This window comes from Mus caroli, chromosome 14 (assembly GCF_900094665.2).
Source record: "Mus caroli chromosome 14, CAROLI_EIJ_v1.1, whole genome shotgun sequence".
NCBI lineage: Eukaryota > Metazoa > Chordata > Mammalia > Rodentia > Muridae > Mus > Mus caroli.
Genome location: NC_034583.1, coordinates 40,591 through 47,903, shown reverse-complemented (window position 1 = coordinate 47,903; position 7,313 = coordinate 40,591). Strand labels below are relative to the sequence as shown.

Below are 7,313 nucleotides of genomic sequence, written 5' to 3'. Positions count from 1 at the left end.
GGAATGAAAAATTACTGTATGGGTAGGGAATGCCAGACTCCAGGAGGAAGGTTTCCTTGAAACCCCTTTGCCTCATGAGTGACCTTTAAGCCTTTCGGCTTGTCCAGTTGACTCGACCGGGGCGTAGCAAGGGGGTAGTTACAGGGAGAAACCACAACTCAAGGAAGTGGGGAGGGCTTTGTTGGAAAATACCAAAGATACCAGTTAAGAGTCCCAAGGAAGTGCCAGGTCACAAGAGTTTCAAGGAATACCTGGTAATTGTGCAGGTTATCTCTCAAGACAGTTTCTAAGAGCCCCTAACAATAGCACATTTGCATATTGGTTTCCTACAATGGTCAGGGTGACTTTCTTTGAATGAACACTCTTTGAAACCAGGAAGTGGGTGGGTGGAGGAATGTAGCTATCTGTTTTATGATTAGCATACCTTCGAGCAATGAGTCACAGAGGTCAAATCCCCAGGTGAAGCAGTCTCTGGATGGTCATTCCTTCAGTCTCTGCTTCACATTATGTCACTGTCACTCCTTCCATGGGTATTTTGTTCCCCATTCTAAGAAGGATCAAAGTATCCTTTTTCTTGAGTTTTATATGCTTTGGATTTGTATCTTGGGTATTCCAAGCTTCTGGGCTAATATCCCCTTATTAGCAAGTGCATTTCATATGTGTTCTTTTGTGATTGGATTACCTTACTCAGGATGATATCCTACAGATCCATCCACTTGTCTAAGAATTTCATGAATTCATTCTTTTTAATAGCTGAGCAGTTTTTCCTTGTGCAAACATACCATATTTTCTGTATCCATTCCTCTGTTGATGGACATCTTGGTTTTTTCCAGCTACTGGGTATTATAATGAAGGCTGCTATGAACATAATGGAGCTAGTGCAGATTGGAGTCAATTGATATACTACATAGCCTATAAATCAATGTTGTTACCTGACTTGCAAGGGACACAGCAAGTCAGACTCATCTGTCCTTTGGGGACTATAAGACTGTAGTACTTGAGAGTAATTTTCAGAATTGTCAAAGTTAAGACAAGCTAAAGTAGAGGACCAATAGGGGAAGGTGGCTGTTATCAGTCTGCAATCAGTTGACCCCTAGAAAGGTTGTTATTAGTTAAGTGCTATCTGCCTCTACAAATCCTAGTGTAAGGGGTCAGATTAACCCTGTAATGGAAAACATTACCACACCAGGAATGTGCTATGCTGAGCACTCACAGAGAGTTATCAGGAGCTGCCTTAGGCTCCTTTTACAGCAAGTAAAAATAGACAAAGAGATCAAATATGCTAACACCACAAGATGATAAAATTGACAACTGTAGATTGCACTGAGTATCAGGGAGTTTAGTTTCTTGTGCATCTATATATTGCCATGCAACATCTGCATCAGGGACAATACATAAGGAGGTGACTGCTCAATGGCATGACAAATAACCAAGAAGAGCCATAGCCTCTACCCCTCTGCTCTGGATGCTGACACTTAAAAGTCTTAGTTTGTCACCACCTGTCCCAGGACTGCTGGCATCTTTTCTTGCATACATTTACTCTAGCACTTGTCTACCTTGGGTACAAACCCAGAGGACACTCCCACTGCCCACAAAGGAGGTTCCAATAGCAGGCACTCAGTCTATTACGACCAGGATCTTAGAATCCCAGGATCCCAGAATCCCAGGAGTTAGTCACACAAGAATCTTAGAGTCTCACAGGCANCTTGACTCCCAGGAACTCTGACACACCCAGAATCTCAGGATCACAGGATCCCGGAATTTCACACCTGTATCCTTAGAGCTTTAATGATCAATGACAAGGATGCAGCTGGGACTGAGGGTGTGAAGAAGATACAGGNCATGTTCAAAGCTGACATCCTGTTGTCTAGACATTCTTAAGCACTGCAGATGTGGGCTCACAAATGCATCTTTGCACTCAAATGACATATACTGTTTTTAAAATTAGAATTACCTTTAATCTTGCTTTTTCCTTAGAGAAGTGAGGTAGGATTTCTTCCTTGGGGAAACAATATTTCCATGCTTTCTTTTTTTTTTTTCTCACTGAGAAACTACTTCATTTTAATAATCATGATCAAGGGGAGTCTTTAATTAATATTTGGCAAAATTCACGTAAGTTAAATCAACAGTGTTTCTAATGGTCCCATTTAACATCAGTTGCTTCTGCAATTTAATAGCACAGACATTTAAGAAATTTGACTGGAAACAATCAATCCTTTCCATATGTAGAAATCTGAATTAACATAATAAATTAAACAAAAATGACTAGTTCCCAGCAACAATTCATTATTTTTGCATCAATAGTAAAGTATAAAATACTTCCCAACTTAAAATCACAAATCTAAAAATTGATTAGGCATTTGACTCTTAAATCCAACATTATATATTGAAACATGTTATTGTGTTAAAACACTTCACATAGCAGGTAATTGTTTCAAGGAATATAAAAACAACTCCTGAACTGCGGTGGTGCACACCTTTAACTCCCAGCGCTTGGAAGGCTGGGAGGCACGTGGATCTCTGTGTCTTCGAGTCCAGCCCAGTCTACATAGTGAGTTCCAGGACAGCCAGGGTTACCTGGAGAAGCCTGTCATTAAAAAACAAAACAAAAGCCAACTCCTGAACATATCTATATTGAGGACTCTGAGGTGTGCTCCCTGATCCTTTTAAGGGTTTGTAATTACTATACAATCTTTACAGGAGCTGAAGCACTCTCAAGCCTGTCAAAGGGAATGAGTTATTTAAGGCCCTCACAGGCCAGACCAGTGCAGGAATGATAAGGTCAACAGCGTGGAGAGGTGAGTGACTTTAATTCAGGGTTCTAAGAGAATGATTCAACCCTTGGATAGCTATGACAAGAATGAAATTATCCAAGAAACGCTGCAGAGGTGCACAGGAGATGGCAGCTACAGCTTCCAGCAGACTCACAACTGTTTATGTAAGCTCCCTGCATACCTAACAAGAGTTATTTAAATAACTCCTTACTCAAAGCAAGCCCAGGCTCCTCACAAGCTGCTGTACTGCAGAATTGCTTCAGCTCATGAAAGGACACTGTACCTACTGTTGAACATGTGTACACATCAGAACAGTCTTACTGTATCCCCTTGTGCTTTCAGAAAACCTACATTTAGTTGGATGGTGGAACACACCTTTAATTCCTGCGCTTGGGACGCAAAGGCAGGTGGATCTCTGAGTTCGAAGCCAGTCTGGTCACAGTGATTTCCAAGACAGCAATAGCTACTCAGAGAAACCTACTTGGGAAAAAAAAAGAAAAAAAGAAAAAGAAAAACCCTAAATTTACACAAGTGAGATTATGAGGCAGAATCATTACAATCTTTCCCACAAGGACATCCTCAGCTCAGGATTCCATCACCAGACATTTATTAACCTAAGTGGGGTCACTGAAGGAAGGCAGGGAAGTCACAGCCATGCAGTCAGTATGCTGGTCAAAACCACTGACTGCTTATCAGGAACTGATATATCTCAGAAAGCCAAGAAGAAAAGAATCTCTTTATAAAAAAATATAATTTACAATGAACTTTCAGAAACATAAATTTTCAAAGCAAACTGCTGCTGTTTGAGTCTGACCCAGAAAGTGAAGGACAGAGAAAAAGAAATGTCAAGTACAGATAAGAGAATCATTATGGAGGGTTACATATTTGTGATACACTTTGCACATGGGCAGGCTGAAAGGCTTTTACTATAGAGGAGAGGACCACCAAAGCACGGTGAAGACGGACGGAAGGCAGCAGGCTGAGGGGCAGGAATTGGTTCAGTCAGAGCTCTCTGGACACACAAGGCTAAAGAAAACACTGGTGGAGGGCACAATTTTTAGGTGACAAAACAGACTCATCACACCCTAACAGTACTTCCAGGGACAATATTCAGTGATCCGCCACACTTGGAAGGCAGTCCCACAAGCAGCTGAGGAAGGCATATGACTCAAGACTCTGAAGAGACCAGCTAGCGGAGGGGAAGCTCCCCAGGACACTGGGGACAGCAATGGATGCTTTGTTGTTGCTGTTTGCTCTTGGTATTTCCGAGGCTAGAAGCAGGAAACAAAACCGGGACTCTGTTCACTTCACAGGACTCTGCTTGGAAACCTCTCCAGAAGGCCACGAGGCCCCACGGCAACTGAGATTTTGGCTCCATTAAGGTCAGAATTAACGCATCCAGGGTCAACAGACACTGTGACCAAGTCAACTAAGATCTTCTAGCTGAAGGCGACATAAAATAAATCAATAGATGGAAAACCACATCTTGAAAAAGGTACTTATGTCCCAATTTTAATTAATCCAGTCTCTTCCATATAACTTCTCTTGATTATCCTTTGAGTGTACTGAAGCTGCCTTCTTCTCCATAATAGAGTCAAACAACACCCAGTTAGGAGTTCTTGTCGGTGTAGCTGGGCTGCGTTGGTGACTCTGTGTTCTCCTCTGGGAGTTCAGCAGGCACATGCTCTGACACAGGGTCGCTGTCATTCCGTGTCATGGTAGCAAATAGCATGTCCATCATCCCCAAGGTCTCTTGGAGTTTCTTTGGTAATCAATTTCTTTTTCTACAAGTTCTTGAAGTACTATAAACTTTTCATCAACTACTGATGACTGGCCAATCACAGGTAAATATATATCGATGATGATCTCAGCTGCATTAATCAAAACAGGGTCGAACCTCGGCTGAGACAGATTCCTTATCAAAAAGTTAAGGACCTGGGTAATCTCCTTCTGGTCCTGACCTGCAAGAGCATTGACAAGGATGCCTCTCCGATTCACTTCCTTTATGATGGAAACTGTAACCTCAGGGGTCTTTACCACACATTTAGGCTCCAGGACTCTGTGGAGGGCCTGTGAGACCCGAAAACGTTTCAGATCCTTGTCGTACCCCTCTAGGTGCTTCTTTGCTGGCCTACTGACCATGATGTCATCCCGTTACTTCAAGTAATTTTTTCCTTTAATAAAGGTTCGATATGCAGGCCTCCTTCTCCTCAGAAGTGACGCCTTCTTTGCTTTAGACTTCCGGTATTTAACACTCAGTATTCCGTTGGGCATTCCTACAACTATCGTCTCATCTTGATGAGAAAGTGCCAGACTCAAGACTGAAGCTGCATAGTCAAAGCTGTGGACACCTTTGTAGGAAGTGGTGCTGTAGACTTTCACTTTCCTATCCAGTGAGCCGGATAGTAACCTCTGTCCAGAGCTGCTCAGACACAAACATGTCACAGTCTTGTGATGATTTTTCAAAGACACAAGCAGCTGTCCTCCTTTTAACATGTCCCAGACTTTACCATAGCGGCCTCCTGCAGACCCCAGAAGTCCTCCTGAGGGAAAAGAAGGACACTCTCCACTGGCTGCCAATGCTTCACACAGAGAGCATTCTTACTTGTCTGAGCATCGAATATCTTCACAGTGTGATCATACGATTCTGTTACAAAAGGTCTGGGTTCAGTTTGCTAGCACAGCCACACCTCACGGAATCAGAATGCTCTTTGAATGTCAGAATTTCTTTAGAGTTTGGAATATCCCATAATTTAACAGTAGAGTCATCAGCTCCAGAGACCACATGATATTTGTCAGCTGTAAAATCTAATGTATGAACTGGTTTTGTGTGGCCTTCAAACTGCCTGAGGGGAGCCCTCCTACTTATATCAAAAAGTTGAACTACACCATCTTCACTGCCAGCAATGAGCAACTGACCATCCTGTCGAAAAGTTGCACAATATGCTGTGTCCTTAAAATGGGAAAAGGTTTTTACAGGCTCTTGAGAGTACCGACCATAAATGTGGACTCTCAAAGAAGTTGTGACTGCATAGTTATATGGAAGCTGAGGAGAAAAGTCTACTTTGGACACTGCACCAAATTCCTTAATCTGAACAGGGGTCTTATAGTTGTTCCATTACAGAGTGTCTTGGGTGATTTTCACACCAAGTACAGGATATGTTTGTATCGCTACAAGTTTATAGGCGGCCATGTTTTCATATAAGTGCACTGTTATCCAAGGGTCAGGAGTCTGGAACTAATTTCACAATAACTTCAGTGACTCTGCCTCAGGCCTACTCGGGGCCCCAAGGGTCCACCGAGGCACCCCGATCCCCAGGACAACTCCCCAGACTTCGCCAGGTCCCTACAGCAGACTGCTCTGCAGCACTCGCTCAAAATCACACGGACACTCCAGGATCCTGAAACGTGGAGGGAAGATGATGCGCCATTTCCATGCTTTCTTAAGCACTTTACTTTTACTTTGAAATCTTTTAAAATGACTTCTTGAAGATGTACAAACTGTGATTCACTAGGCTCATGTTGAATCTCCCTCAAAGTCTTGTTAGCAGATTGATCTAAGAGCAGGGACCTGATGTCATATTTCTGTTTAGGTTTATATTTTAAACATTTGCTGAATATGTGCTCATGGAATGTTTTATGGTTTTTTGGGGGGGAGGGGATCTTGTTTTCAAAATAACTCAGTCGTTACATATTACAATGTATGGATGAAGAAAAAGGGGCAACTACTTACTATTTCTCAGTTAAATATCTTCTGATGTGTTCCTCTGCTCACACAATCACTAGCAATTGTTAATTCATCAAAATCACTTATTTTAGTCTAGAGTAGAAAAAAACCATAAACCAATATACTTAGATTACTATTGATTACAGTGTTGATTACAATAAATGCATGAATGATAGGACTGTACATACCATGGGCTTAATTTTCTGGGTCCAGGGCAAATAGGTGGGAGAGTTCAAACCAAAATCAATAGAAAAAACAGGAATATTAACAAATCTCAAAGATCCAATATTCTCCTCAAGTCTAAGTGTCTGTGCTCACCTTTACCAGATCTCTGGAGACCTCTGTTCATCCAGGTCTCAGGGCTCATCCAAAATATAATCCTGAACCAACTGTGGCCAAGTTTTGTTGTTGCCTGACCTCTGCCTTAAGCTTCAGAGACACTACAGGGGCATCCTTGGCCTTCAGGCACCAGCCATTCCAGGTCCTCTGCCAGCTAATAGTGTCTTCCACAGAGGCCTGTCATCTCAAAAATAGAAGCTTGGGTATTCCAAAGATTGGGATGGCACTCTACAGTCATGATGAGTTGGTTATGTGAGACCATACAAGTGAACTAATGTCTATATGACTGTTTTCCTTATTTAAAAGTGAGTAATGAGATCATATGAGGAGTGGTTGCTAAGAATAAAATCACTGATTAACGTGAATAATAGAACTGTACAGAGCATGGGCTTAATTTTCTGGGTCCAGTTCAAATAGCTGGTAGCGTTCAATACACAACCAACAGAAACAACAGGAATACTAAATACAACAAT

At 42.1% G+C, this 7,313-nt stretch overlaps 1 pseudogene; it reads right to left on the bottom strand.

The window, feature by feature from the left end:
- Positions 1 to 4,236: 4,236 nt before the first annotated feature.
- Positions 4,237 to 5,967, bottom strand: LOC110309765 (annotated as a pseudogene).
- Between the last annotated feature and the right edge of the window lie 1,346 nt (positions 5,968 to 7,313).